This window comes from Macrotis lagotis, chromosome 5 (genome assembly GCF_037893015.1).
Source record: "Macrotis lagotis isolate mMagLag1 chromosome 5, bilby.v1.9.chrom.fasta, whole genome shotgun sequence".
In the NCBI taxonomy this organism is placed as follows: domain Eukaryota; kingdom Metazoa; phylum Chordata; class Mammalia; order Peramelemorphia; family Peramelidae; genus Macrotis; species Macrotis lagotis.
In genome coordinates this window covers 133,662,433-133,677,568 of record NC_133662.1, presented here as the reverse complement: position 1 = coordinate 133,677,568, position 15,136 = coordinate 133,662,433, and the positions used below count along the sequence as shown (strand labels likewise).

The 15,136-nt window shown below is 40.3% G+C and overlaps 1 pseudogene; it reads left to right on the top strand.

Moving 5' to 3' along the window:
• The first annotated feature begins 1,467 nt into the window (after positions 1 to 1,467).
• On the top strand, positions 1,468 to 3,295 carry LOC141489889 (syntenin-1-like; annotated as a pseudogene).
• Positions 3,296 to 15,136: the final 11,841 nt, after the last annotated feature.

Here is a 15,136-nt window from a genome sequence, read left to right as displayed (position 1 = left end):
AAGTTGAGGTATATTATTCTGATGAAATATTTATTATACAATAAGAAATGACAAACATGATGCTTTCAGGAAAAAAGCTCAAGCAGACTCACATGAACTGATGCTAAGTGAAGTGAGAAAAACCAGGAGACCAATATACACATTAATAACAAAATTATATGGTTATGAATTATGAATTAATCTCACAGCAATACAGTGATATGAGACAATACAAAGGACTTAAGATGAAAAATGCTATACACCTCCAAAGAAAGAACTGAATAAAGATCAAAGCATTTTTCCTTCTTTATTTTTCTTTGAGTTTTTTCCCTATGCTTTCTTTCACAACATAGTCAATTCAGAAATATGCTTTGTAAGACCACACATGGATAAACTACATCAAATTGCTTATCATCTCAAGAAGTAAGGAGGAGATGGATATTTGTGAGAAAGTTTAACATCCTCTTTGGGCTACTTCCACAGAGGCTAACTGTTACTTCCATAGGTCATAGGGGATAACCCTATGGTCTGTCATACTAATACTATAGTTCTTCTAGTGCCCTTATTGTGCTTTCATTAAGAATCAACCAGTAGCCACAGTTTTTTAGCAAAAGATTTACTAAGAGGTCATAATGCAACAACAGAAGCAAATTCTTTAACCTTCACTCTTTCTCACAAATATAGAAAGGGTCTATGACAAGAACATGTACAAATGTAGAGTTCTACCAAAATAGGGAACATATGTAGAGAAAACAAATGACAAAAACAATTGCCAGTTCTAGAACCACAAGACCTTAGTTTCTTTCCTCTTTTCATAGAGTCCTTGTAAACCTCTCTAGTAGTTATAACAACTATACTGTGAAGCTGTCTCAGTTGGACTTGATCCTCACAGGAAACAGCATCTCTACTGGATGTGTCTATCAGTTGATTGTCTACACCTACTCTTTGATGGACATTGTGCTCTTCAGCATATAAAGCTTCAGGTTCAGCTGCAAATTCTAAACTGGAATACCAACCACTGTGTTCTTTCCAAAAAAGCAGAGGTCCTTATAATCTAAGGCCTACCTCCCTTGAAGGCTCAGTTAGGGTGCTACCTCCTGTACCAGGGCTACTTAATATTCTTAGCTGTTAGTGTTCTCCCCAGATGAACAAATGATTTAGAGCTATTTTTATATACTTTGTATTTACATGTGTACATTTTCTCTCCCTAGGAGAAATTTTTGTGAAGATACCGAGGAGAGGGGCAGCTAGGTGGTGCAGTGGATAGAGCAACTGCCTTGGGGTAAGGAGGACCTGAGTTTAAATCTGGCCTCAAACACTTAATAATTGCCTAGCTGTCTGCCCTTGGGCAGGTCACAACCCCATTGCCTTAAATAAATTTTAAAATTTTTTTTAAATTTTAGACAGAGATAGGAAACCGCTTTGGTAAGAAGTGGCGCAGGCCCGGCAGAGGCAGCAGTGGGTGAGGCCCAGTAAAATCCCACAAAAATGTCTTTGTATCCATCACTTGAAGACCTGAAAAGTAGATAAAGTAATTCAGGCTCAGGAATCCTTTTCTGGGAACCCTGCCAGTTCAGCAATTTTGTTAGATGTCTCTGCTCCTGTTTCTCAAGATGGAAGTCTCTATCCTAAACTTTACCCCGAACTCTCTCAGTACATGGGCCTGAGTTTAAATGAAGAATAAATATGTACCAACATGACCCTGATTCCTGGAACATCTCAGGGGCAATTGATGGCCAGGCCTTCCTCATATGAATTATATGATAGCTCCCATAAATGGTAATGATGTTAGATTGTGAAGAGCAGAAATAAACAAGAAATCTGGGAAATCATTTTGGGTAAACATCAAAAAGGAAAAATTGGCCTTCAACTTTAATCAATAGATAATGGTGTGTTTGTTCAGCTAGTCAGGGCCAATTCTCCAGCATCTTTGGTTGGTCTGAGATTTGGGGACCAAGTTCTTCAAATTAATGGTAAAAATTGTGCAGGGTGGACCTCTGATAAAGCTCACAAAGTTCTCAAACAGGCTTTTGGAGAGAAGATTACAATGACTATTCGGGACAGACCATTTGAACGAACCATTACCATGCATAAGGATAGTACCGGACATGTTGGATTAATTTTTAAAAATGGAAAGATAGGTCAAACCTAAAGAACTCTCGCATTTTCCATTGCCATGGAGTTTCCTCCTGTGATCTCCTTACAAATGGGCTCTGTGGCCTAGCACCCCTTTGCCCCGAGCCAGGTCACCCGTGATTGTCCCCCGCAGCCCTCTGCCTGACAGGGGCTGCTCAGGAGTCGCCACTAAGATTTACATCATCACAAGAAGAACAAGCAACATGGCAGCAATCCCGTCCAGCGGTTCACTTGTAGCAACCCATGATTACTACCAAAGGCGTCTGGTTCCACTTCCAGCAACAGTTCCTGTGGAAGTGCTGAGTACTCTGGGGAAGTGATCCCCCACCATCCAGGTCTTCCTAAATCAGACCCAGGCCACTGGTGGGCAAGTTTATTCTTCAGAAAGTCAAATCATTCATTCATGACAACTATATTGGAATCCCCAGAGAACTCAGGAACTTTCCAGGTTGCTCAAGGCACGATCACCTGTGACCTGGCTCAGGTGGCTATGAGGAAGTGGCATGTCAGCGAGCCCAGTAAAACCAACACAGGGCCTTCTGCATGAGCAGCAGAACTCTACTTGCTGCTCCCCCACCCCACCCCGCTTCTGAAGTGTGCTAGGCATCAGAGCCCATTTTCCCCTCCCTTCCCCTCCCCCTCCCCTTTCCTCTCCCACCTATTCCCTTAGAATAGACAGGCTGTTTAAGTGTAGAAGTAGTTGCGATGTGTGTGTGTTTTTTTTTAAAAAAGGAAAACAAAAGAAAAACACCAAAAATCAAATAAAAGAAACCACAGTTTTCTTTTACAAGAAAAAATGGAAAGATAACTTCTATAGTGAAAGACAGTTCTGCAGCAAGAAATGGTCTGCTCACTGAGCACAACATTTGTGAAATTAATGGTCAGAATATAATTGGCCTAAAGGACTCTCAAGTTGCAGATATACTTTCAACATCTGGCAGTGTAGTTACCATAACAATCATGCCTGCTTTCATCTTTGAACACATAATCAAAAGGATGGCATCAAGTGTTATGAAAAATCTAATGGATCATGCTATCCCAGAAGTTTAAAATTCGAGCAATTATATATAGAAACTCCACTGAACTTGGGCAATTTACTCAGCATCTTCTGTATTAGACACATGAATCTTAGTGGAGCCAAGATGCCTATACTGCATGAGAGCCTTTGTTATTAATAGTATCATGGCTGAGAATATAGTGCTTGACACAGTTGTGTGTTCAAGCTGTAAATTGTATTTGTAACTTTATACTGGTTTTTATAGATGTGAACCTTTCAAGAGTTTTCACTTTCATGGCATCAAGTTTCCAGTAGTTTAAAAACTACTCTTTCTATATAAGCCATTATAGTTAAGATAACTAATACAGATTTTTTTAATGTTATAATCAGGTTCCTGTATTTTAGATATCCTAGAAAGTCATGTTGTTCCTCTTCTGGTGGAGTATTTTTAATGTTTTGCTATATTGTACCTCTAGAATAACTGTTTTTCTACTAGTTTCAATTTTGTTTTTAAAAAATGCAATTAAGCAAACTTAGTTTCATTCCACTTGAGCATTAAAAATGGCAGAATGTAGAATTGCACAAAATTGTGATAATCTTATCTTTATTAATGTATAAACTAATGCTTCAATTGTCGCCTTAACTGTATTAAAGGAAAATTCTGAAATAAAAATCAAATAAGTTAACTCTTAAAAAAAATTTAAAAATTTTAAAAAGATACTGAGGAGATCTTTTGGTCTCTTCAGCTTGTCTTCTGTTTATTCACCTGTCTGGATAAATGTTATACCTTCACAAGACTCATAAGATTATAACATATAATTAACAATTGCTAAAACAGCTAGCTCCATACCTCATGGTATTTTGAAGAAAGTAAAGAAACTTCAATTTTCTTATAAAAACAAACAAATAAATAAGCTTTTATTAATCATATGCTATGTACCACATTGCATCCCAGGTGTGAATACTTAATTGATAACTTTAATGAAACTATGATGATTTGATTTTGTATGATGTTTTGTCTCATGAAGATTGTGTCAATGGAGGGTTCTTGAAAAGAGGGAGTGGTATGAATCAATTATAATTTGATGTGATTTATGACTCTTGAGAAGTATATTTCTTTTTTTTTGCAAGGCAAATGGGGTTAAGTGGCTTGCCCAAGGCCACACAGCTAGGTAATTATCAAGTGTCTGAGACCAGATTTGAACCCAGGTATTCCTGATTCCAGGGCCAGTGCTTTATCTACTGCACCACCTAGCCACCCTGAGAAGTATATTTCTAATGGGACAGAAGAAAGGAGTGTATTAATTGACTGTGAGAGAATGCTGTTTATAAATCAATCAAACAATCAATCAATCAATCAACCATTTAGAATGGTCCATCCCTCAGATCAGATAAAAGGAGTATGTTCTGTCAAGGCCGGTTCTAGGTACACATGGTTGAAACAATGAAAACATTAAAAAGAACTATAAAAAGAGAAGCTGAACATTAGTGTATAAATAACACCAGGTGAAGAGGCACAAAAACCTATTATGGTAGTGAGAAAGAAGACAGCGTGTGAACACTGAGTAAATTCTGCTCTCAATAGATTTGGCCCAGAGAAGGAATAACATATATTCCTAATTGGATTTAAAAATGTCTCATATCTTACATGGAAGTAGGTGGGTTAAAGGGAAAGAAAGCAGGAAGGAGTTGTTGATAGAAGGGAAGATTAAAAAAAGGAAAGGCAAAAGAAAAAGTAAAAGTCAGAGTTAAAATTTTTAAGAAAAGTTAAAGGAGAAAGGGAGCAAAACATTGGTGAGAAAGAATAAGAGGGAAGCAAAGAGAAAAGTATAAGTGGGAAAAGATAATGTGAAGAGAAATACAGAATTAATAATGTTAACTGTAGCTGTGAATGGGAGGAATTCTCATAAAAAGGAAGCAGAAAGCAGAATGGATTAAAATCTGGATTAAAATAGAATCTCCCAATATTCTGTTTACAATAAACACATTTGAAGCAGAGAAATACAGACAGGGTAAAGTAAAAAGCTGGAGCAAAATATATTTTGTTTCAGCAGAAGTAAAAAAATCAAAAGTAGCAATCTTGATCTCAGAGAAAGCAAAAGCAAACAGATCTCATTAAAAGGAAACTATATCTTCTTTTTGTTTGTATGTTTTTGAAGGGCAATGGGATTAAATGACTTGCCCAAGGACAAGTAATTATCCAGTATTTGGGGTCACATTTGAACTCAAGTCCTCCTGATTCCAGGGCTACTGCTCTATCCATTATGCTACCTGGCTGCCCTCAAACTATATCTTCTTAAAAGACACCATAGGCAATAAAGTTATATCATCATTAAACATATATATACACCTAGTGTTATGGATCCAAATTCTTAGAAGACAGGCTGAACGAATTTTGAGGAAATGCAGACAACAAAACTGTAATAGTGGGGGACCTCCACTGTCAGGGACCCAGCTCTAGACCTTGGCCACCCCTGGGCTAGGAAATGCCTGGGGGTTTGAACCCACCCACATGGGTACTGGGAACACCCCAGTAACAGGAGTGGCTCTGCCCATGAGGGAGGAACAGGGGAGGAGCTCGGTACTATAAAAGGGACAGGGCTGGGGAAGACGGGAGCCATTTTTCGCTGCTATATAAGCAATAAAGACCTGCTTGTTAGACTGCTACCAAGTGCACTGTCCAGTTATTGCCCTCCTTCCCCAAGGAGGGTCCATGCATCCAAAGACCAACGGGTCTGTGACATCTGAAGACCTGGGAAAGGTATGTATCCAGGTGAAGGCCCAAGCAGTTGGCGCCCGAACAGGGACAAAGGGAATTTCCACTTGGCCTCCCTTAATAAGGGGGAAGAGATGGACAGCCTCAGATTAATTTGAGATTAATCTGGGATGAAGTTATGGGGCAGGGGCTAGGTTTTCCCCTGATTAGACCCGAAGAAAAGGCAGTTCTAACTTGTCAGTTATATAAATTAAGCAAACAGCATCAATTTAAGCCACATTTTGTAAATACGGTGTGGGAGGTCTCCCCATGGTTAGAACATTCGGGGATTACAAAAGAGAATTGGGAGACAGTTGGGAAACAGTTGGCTTCTTTTGATGAGTCATGTCCTGTAATCTTAACTGACCAGGATTTCTCCTTTTATTCTCTCATAGAAACAATGCTACAGGGGGCTTCTCATCCCTGTGGGTGAGAAACAATTGGTACACAAGTAGGAGAATCATTAGGAGAATCTTCTGAGGATGAGAACTGTAATTCCCCCCCATCCTCCTCTGATTTATCCTTGGGCAGAACTTAGAGAAACTTATAAGAAACATAATAAATATGGAGTCGAAGAAGGAGGAGGAAGTAGCCATTCGGAGGGTCCAGTAAGAGCAGGGTGGGGTAGGGAGGAAGTCAGAATCAGGGTTGTGGCACAGCAGAAATTAAGACCCAGGGCTGTGGCGCAGCAGATATTGAGAAAGGAGGAAGTGCTTATGCCATGCCCATGGGCAGAGAGTAGTGAGGAAGAGGTCTCCGCGCCTCTGTCCTCCTTGATTCTGAAACACTGAGCCAATTTCACTTTTGGCTCTTCCAGGGGCCCTGCTCCAGAAAGTCTTGTAGCACACAGTCTTAAAGTGGCTGCTGAAGAAGGGGAGATTGTAGATTGGGAAGATTGGGGTATTACTCCAACTCTTTGTCCTGTTTTTGATGATGGCCAGGGTAACAACCACTGTCATGAGCCAGTTCCTTTTAAAGTATTGAAAGAGCTCAAGTCAGCTGTTGCAAAGTACATCCCCCTTCGCCATATGTGAAACATTTATTAACTAATGGCACTGCTGCATGGCCTTGGATCCCTTATGATTGGCAAGAGGTTGTGGGTTCAGTGCTCACCCCAGGACAAGCAGTCATTTTCAATGCCCTTGTAAAGAGAGAGGCAGAACAGTATATAGAAGAGAGGGGTATCACCAACCCCAATGAGGCTTTTGAGATGATTACAGGGACAGGAAAATGGAAAAGACCTAGAGACCAAATACATTTACAACCTATGGTATTTGCAGCTATTCAACTTTGCCCTGTCAGGGCCTTTGGGAAGTTAGAAGCCCAAGGAACTTATTGGTCTTAAACAAAGAGCCAATGAAACCCCTACAGATTTTATCACCAGGGTAAAACAGTCATACACATTTTAGGACATGTAACTGGTGCCAAACTGCTTATTCTGCAGTTGGTGTAAGAGGGTCTTTGCCCTGTGTACCAACAGCTCTTGGCTGGTTTGGGCGCCAATCCCTCCATAAATGATATAATCGAGTGCCTCCTAGAGGCCCCCCCTAAAAGTAGAAAACATCAAGCCATGGTGATGGTGATAGCTCAGGGGATTGGTGAAGGCCTTAAACAATGAAAGAGCGCTTGTTTTAATTGCAGAAAAGAAGGGAATTTTAAGGCACAGTGCTGTGCAGGTCAAAAGAGGGGCAATAAACAGTCCACTTGCTATTCCTGTGGAAAAATTGGACATATGGCAAGGTTCTGTAGATCTAAGAAAACATCGGTTCCGGGAAATGGGAAGGGGGCCCATCCCCATGGGGGACCCAACACCAGAGCCTACCTGATCACAGTAGCTTCAGAGATGCCCATGGGGCCAGACCCAGAACTGAAAGGGTTGCAGGAGCACTATCAGAGGGAACTACAAAACGAAAGGATCTAGGTGAAAATATTCTAACAGTTTCTGAGCAGGGAAAGGAAGAGGATTCATTAACAATCACCCCCTGGAGTACTGCCTCTATAGAGATGGTTCTGGCCACATTTCCCTGATTAGTAGTGGGTGCTACAGGATACTCCCCTGTATTCGTCCACACCCAACTACTGCCATGTGGTCACACTACTGTGTACCTTACCAACCCACACTGCTACCCAGTAACCCTTCCCCCCCTGGCATGACTATTGGCTGAGGAATATCTCTGCCATGGATTGAGAGTGAGAGTGTCCCACATGTAAATTGGTGTACTGAAGTCGGGTTACCGTGGCCCATTATACAGATAGATATAAAAGGCAAATTAGTATCAGAAATGATTGACACAGGAGCTGATGTGTCCATTACTGATTCAGAACACTGGGACCCCTCCTGGCCACCTATGTCATCTACCACCCCTATTCTAGGGGTGGGAGGCCATCAAGGCACTAGAAAAGCAGAGCACCACTTGAGATGGAGCTATGAAGGACAAAGTGGCTTTATTCGTCCCTTAAAGATTATAGGACTAGGCTCTGCCCTATGGGGTAGAGATTTGTTACATCAGTGACAATTGTATCTTACCACCCCTGAACATTTGACAACAAGCTTCTAGGGGCTACTGTTACGGTGAGCTGCCCAAAGATTACTTGGAGGAGTGATAACCCTGTGTGGGTAAAACAGTGGCCCCTTTCTATGGAGAAGCTCACCGCATTAAAAGGTATAGTTAAGGAATTATTGTTACAACACACAATTGAGCCTACCACCAGCCCTTATAATTCTCCTGTATTTGTGATAAAAAAAAAAAAAAAAGAAATCCAGCACTTGGAGAATGCTTATTGACTTACAGGCGGTGAATAAAAGAATGGTCCCTATGGGCCCACTACAGACGGGTCTTCCTTCTCCTGCTTTTATACTTAGGGAATTTGTCATAAAGATAATAGATATCAAAGATTGTTTTTATAGCATTCCCCTTCACCCTGAGGATAGGGATAAATGTGCATTTATGGTACCATCAAAAAATTTTCAAAGCCCATCAGCCAGGTATAAATTTACTGTGTATTACCTCAGGGAATGGTCAATAGTCCAACAATGTGCCAAGCATATGTTGCAGCTATCATTCACCCACTGTGTAGTAAATATGCCAAGGCTATCATAATCCATTATATGGATGATATTCTCATGGCTACTAAGCAATACTTGGAGCTAGAAGAGTTAACAAAAGAAATGCTCCTTTCTTTGAGTAAATATGGTCTTCATGTAGCTCCTCATAAGATACAAGAAACTATCCCTTATCAATATCTTGGTCACACCCTTAGTGAAGGACAGGCATCTAGAATACCCCCAAAGGTGAATTTAGAGAAGTGTAGGACCCTTAATGATTTCCGAAAACTGCTTGGCTCCATACAATGGATACATTCTACAGTTCCTATTCCTGATGATTTGATGTATCCTCTTTATGATATCCTGAAAGGAGATTCCACATTGACCTCCCCCCCGCCAATATTGGACCTCGCAAGCAAAGGAGTCAATGGCACAGATCCTTTTCCAGGTGTCATGAGTCCATAGTTCAATCTGATCCTGAGCAACCTATATTCGTCACCATTTTAAATCAAAGGTCGCATATTGGTTGTCTCTATCAAAAGCAAGGTGTTATAGAATAGCAATATTTCAAGAAAAGTAAAAGAAGCATCCCTTGTAAATTCATGATGCTAGCAAAATTATTCCTAGCTATGCCTGATCATTGTCTTTGTATGTTTGGAATATATCCTGTTTTAAATATTTGTACTTCTGAAGATGTTCTTCATTATTTTACTGACTCTATCCCCGAATGGGGTGCCCTACTCACTTCATGTGATGTCATTAATTTTCCATTACCCCCCAATGCTGCGTGGATGGGACAGCCTTCCATTACAACCCCCACGACGAATTATTTCCTCTACCCCTGGTGATGGACCAAATTTGTTCACAGATGCCACCAAAAATAAACGAGCATCCTTTTACATCCCACAAAAGCAAGTATTGCGAGTTTTTACCACTGAGTATACCTCAGCCCAGAAAAATGAACTCCTTGCTGTTACATGTGTTCTTGCTTATCTTGTCAACGTGCCTGTTAATCTTATCACCGACAGTCTCTGTTGTGCTACAGCACTTCGAGAACTCCCTACGGCTTTTATCAATCCTCATGTTAGTACTATTGCTTCTTTGTTGACAGATCTTCAAAATCTTCTCCTCTCTCATCACTGTCCTGTGTTTGTGTTGCATGTCCATTCCCATGCCTCCACTGTTGGTCTCATCTACAGTGGCAATGATACAGTAGATCAAGCATTGCTATGCCCTTTACTCTCAGAAGCCCATCATGCACATGATAAGTACCATCTCTCAGCTTGTTCTCTTTGTCATCTGTATGGCATCACTAAAGATCAAGCCAGGGACATAGTTAAATGATGCCTTGGCTGTGCTCCATTTCATCCCCCACCTATTGATTGTGCAATTAATCCCCACGGAGACCGTCCTAACACTTTATGGCAGATGGATGTTAACCACTATGGTAAAACCCTTATTCATGTCTCCATAGACACTTTTTTCCAATTTTCTCATGGCGTCAATTCAACCTGGTGAGGCAGCTTGCCATGATATATCTTTTGTCCTGTTTTTCCACTTGTGGAGTTCCTACAGCTATAAAAACAGATAATGGCCCTGCATATTCTTCTAAGGCATTTGCAGTTTTTTGTCAAGAATTTTCGACAGTATTGGCATTCCATACAATCCCACCAGCCAGGCCATAGTTGAACGTACCAACTGTACCATCAAGATACTCCTCATTAAACAAAAAGGGGGAGTCAGTGGTTGTGGCCTGCCTTATACATACACAATTAGCACAGGCCATATACACCATGAATTTTCTTCAATTGAGAGATTACTTACTACCCAGCTTTCCACTTTTTCACAGCAACTTCATGCATACTCCACACACATGCAACTAGCCATCGCACTCCCTGCCCAATAGGTAACCAAGTACTTTGGAAAAGCCCAGATGGCCAATGGCATGGCACGGGCTTGGTAATTATAAGTGGACAAGGGTATATTTGTATTCAACCAGATCCATGTCTGCATGGCGAGGAGAAGGAGGAACCAGTCTGGGCACCAACCAAATGGGTCAGAGACCTCAGAGAAAAAGTAAAAAAGGAGAAGACAGGGACATAGAGGACGGTGACACCCAAGGATAGAAAAGAGAATAAAGACCTTAGCTCTTGCCCTCCTTGCCCTGAGTCTACTACCCAGGACACAAGCTCTCAACAGTAGATGGTACAACCTTACTGAGTCACACAGAGTGCAGGAAGATCAACAAAGGTGCATGGTTCTGGGGGCTGGTGGTGGACCCACCAGCTCTTAAAGCTTTAGGATGGCATGACAAGACATCTCCATTTAAGATAAAAGGGAATGTCACCAAGTTAGTAGGGAGACTGAACACTGAGACACACAGAACGTACAGGAAACTGACATAATTAAGTACAACTTTACAGTATATGCTTCCAATCTGTTGATATGTCTTTATACAGACGCCACACTCCTGGACAATATAAGCTTGGATAAGACATGTATCAAATTAGAAAGTAAACTTTTTTCATCCTTTTTTCATCATACACAAGAACTAAAGAATCATACTACCCGCCTAAGCATAACTATGTTATCCATCCCTTATTCCCTGAATTGCACCCAAGATACATCACAGACGTATATGCAGTTTGCCTCTTATCATAAGGGTACAGTGTCCTTCTCTGCCTGCCCCGAAGGAGATTGAGATAACTGGGTTCTGGTACATAATTGCTCTACCGGGGTTCCAAAATGTGGCCCTACAATGTACAATTCCTCTGTGCACCTGCAATTTTGGGATTATATCACCTCTACAAAGAAATACAAACATATAGCAGCTCCTGCACCAGTTGCCTTTCCCCTGGGAACTGCTCATCCACATTTGTGGTGATTGGGTCTACCATTTGCACCAATAAATAAATGCTTCCATCCATATATTCCCCTGCAATCAAGGTACATCCTGCTCGGACTTTACATTTGCGACATGGAATGCTATTTTTGGCAATTTGAATTCGATCTGCCATGGCACTCAAGGACATACTGATAAGTTGTGTTATGGATTCACAGCTGAGACTCATGCACCTCCAGACTAGGCTTTCCTCCTTTGTCATCCCCAAAACATCTATTGGAAAACATGATCAACAACATGTGGGCCTTCAACCTTACTGCATTTCTTGTCTTAATGCCACACTCACCAATGCTTTGACTCTTCGGCATCGTGGTCATGCAATATTTATCCTGAAACACCAAAAATATCAACTTGTTCCAGTGAAAGCTAAGCAACCATGGGCACAACATCCTATGGAAGAGTTGTGGAATGAACTTCGTGGGAATCTTCATCTGCAACCATTGCAAAAGCGTGAGGTGGCTGATCTTGCTTTCAATATCATAAACTTTACTTTCTCAATTTATGAAGAATTCCAAATTCAGGACCTTTATCAACAACAAGGATATCTGACATCTGTATTGCAAAAATTTTTGGCCCAGCAGTCATCCATGTGGACCACCCAAAATCATATAAACTGAGCACTTCAAAAGGAAATAGATGCTTCGGCCCCTGTAGTAGTTTACATCGGGGATGAGCTTGCTTACCATGAGTTAATCACCCAAATTCTTTGTCAATACAGATATAAACCATTATGTGTCACTCCCTTACAGGTAAATCTTACCAACTCCTCCTTTGTTGGTTCATAGCTTCAGATATGGGCTGCTTTACAAGGTGCACTATTATATCAGACATTCATCAGTTAGCTTTACTGCTTCAAGAACTGAGAAATATTTCGACCTATTTTTTGAATCATCAGACTGCTGCCTTTAACATTGCTAATTATCTCAAGCATTTACAATTCTTAGAATGGTTATTCAGCTGGCTAGGTCCTATTGTCATATTATTTCTTCCTTGTATTTTTGGCCCCTGCTTACTCTGGCTATTGATATCCCTAATGAAAGCCACCTTGATCAGCATCAAGGTGGATAATATGTCTCTTGTACATCGCACCCCTCATTCAGTGCCAATATAAATATCTACCGCTCTGCGTTACGCATCTCCCGGTGAAGGCGACCACAGGCAGCTCTTTCTCTGGGGATTGAGGCCCATCTCCTGCAAGAACTGTCCAATGTCACTGAGAAATATGAAGAAGAATGCACCTCAACAATGCTTGTGCTTATAACTACATCTCTGTACTAGAATAGTTAAAATTGAATTTTATAGAGTTACTTAAGAATGCATTCAATTTTGAAATTAATTGGCTATTTAAAAATCTTAATGAATTTATACAAGAGGTTCCTCAAGACATTCTGATTGATTCTAAAAGTTATTTTTTCTTGACTGGTCTTAATTGATTCATTCAAAAATATAAGAAATATGTGTAAATGTGTAATTAAACTTCAATGGGACATTTTCACATCTCTCTACTGGCCTGGAAGCATAGGAAAATGTTCCTATATTCTGGGATTTGATGCTGGCCAGGGCATCAATCTCAGCTTGGTAAATTTTACAAGAAAAAGTTGTTTCTGTGTGTTTGTACCTGTGTCTGTGTGTGTGTCTAATTCAGATCTGAAATAATTTCATTGCTGTTGGTTATTAAGCAAAACAAGATCCCCTTCCTGAACATGTTGAGCAAGATATTCCTATGACTATTTCTATCTCTCCTCCTTTGCTGCATCTGTTTGTTTCTAAAGCATGCTATTGGAGGCAAAGGCTGACCTTCATGTTCTTCTCTAGAACCCCAAAGAATGCCCAAAGATGAACAACAACCCGTCTAAACAAAAAGGGGAATTGTCAGGGACCCAGCTCTGGACCTTGGCCACCTATGGGCTAGGAGATGCCTGGGGGTGTGAACCCCACCCACATGGGTGCCTTGAAACCCTGGTAACTGGAGTCGCTACACCCATGAGGGAGGAACAGGGGAGGAGCTCAGGACTATAAAAGAGATGGGGCTGGGGAAGACGGGAGCCATTTTTCACTGCTATGTATCAATAAAGACCTGCTTGTTAGACTGCTACCGGGTGCTCTGTCCAGTTATTGCCCTCCATCCCCAAGGAGGGTCCATGCATCCGAAGACCGACGGGTCAGTGACATCTGAAGACCTGGGAAAGGTATGTATGGAGGGGAAGGCTTGGGATAGGTCCCCAAGCACTCTACTTCTCTCTCAGAATTAGACAAATCTAACCACAAAGTAAGCAAGAAGGAAGTTAAGATGAATAAGTTCTTAGAAAACTTAGATATGATAGACCTCTGGGAAAAATGAATGGGGATAGAAAGGAATATACCTCTTTTTTTTGCAAGGCAGATGGGGTTAAGTGGCTTGCCCAAGGCCACAAAGCTAGGTAATTATTAAGTGTCTGAGACAGGATTTGAACCCAGGCACTCCTGACTCCAGGGCCGGTGCTTTATCTACTGCGTTACAAACCTGCCCCAGGAATATACCTTTTGCTTCAATAAATAGCACCCATACCAAAACTGGCCATGTAGTAGGGCATAAAAACTTTACAATCAAATGCAGAAATGCAGAAATAATAAATGCATACTTTTCAGATCATGATCCAATAAAAATTAAATGTAATAAAGGACCATGGGCAGATAAATCAAGAGTAAATTGTAAGCTAAACAACCTAATGTTAAAGAATGAGTGCATCAAACCACAAATAATAGAAATAATCTACTCTTTCATCCAAGAAAATGTCAGCATCTGAGAAAAACTAATGGAATGCAGCCAAAGCAGGTTTTAGGGGAAATTTTACATTTCTAAATGCTTATATGAATGAACTAGACAAGAGGTCAATGAATTGGGCATACAACAAAAAATAGCTAGAAAAAGAAAGAATTAAAGATTCCCATTTCAATAACAAATTAGAAATTCTTAAAATCAAAGGATAGATTAATAAAATTGAAAGAAAGAAAATCATTGACCTAATAAATAAAATAAAGTGTTTGTTTCATTCAAAAATACTAAAATATGTAAACCTTGTTTAATCTTATTAAAACAAAGACAAATATTAAATTACCAGTATCAAAAATGAAAAGGGTGATTTCATTACCAATGATGAGGAAATTAAAGAGATAGTTCAAAGTTATTTTCCCCCAACTGTATGCCAATGAATTTGACAATGAAAGTGAAATGAATGAATATCTACAAAAGTACAAACTATCCAAATTAGCAGAGGATGAAATAAAATACTTAACCCATTTCAGAAAAAAGAAATAGGAAAAACATCAATAAACTCCCTA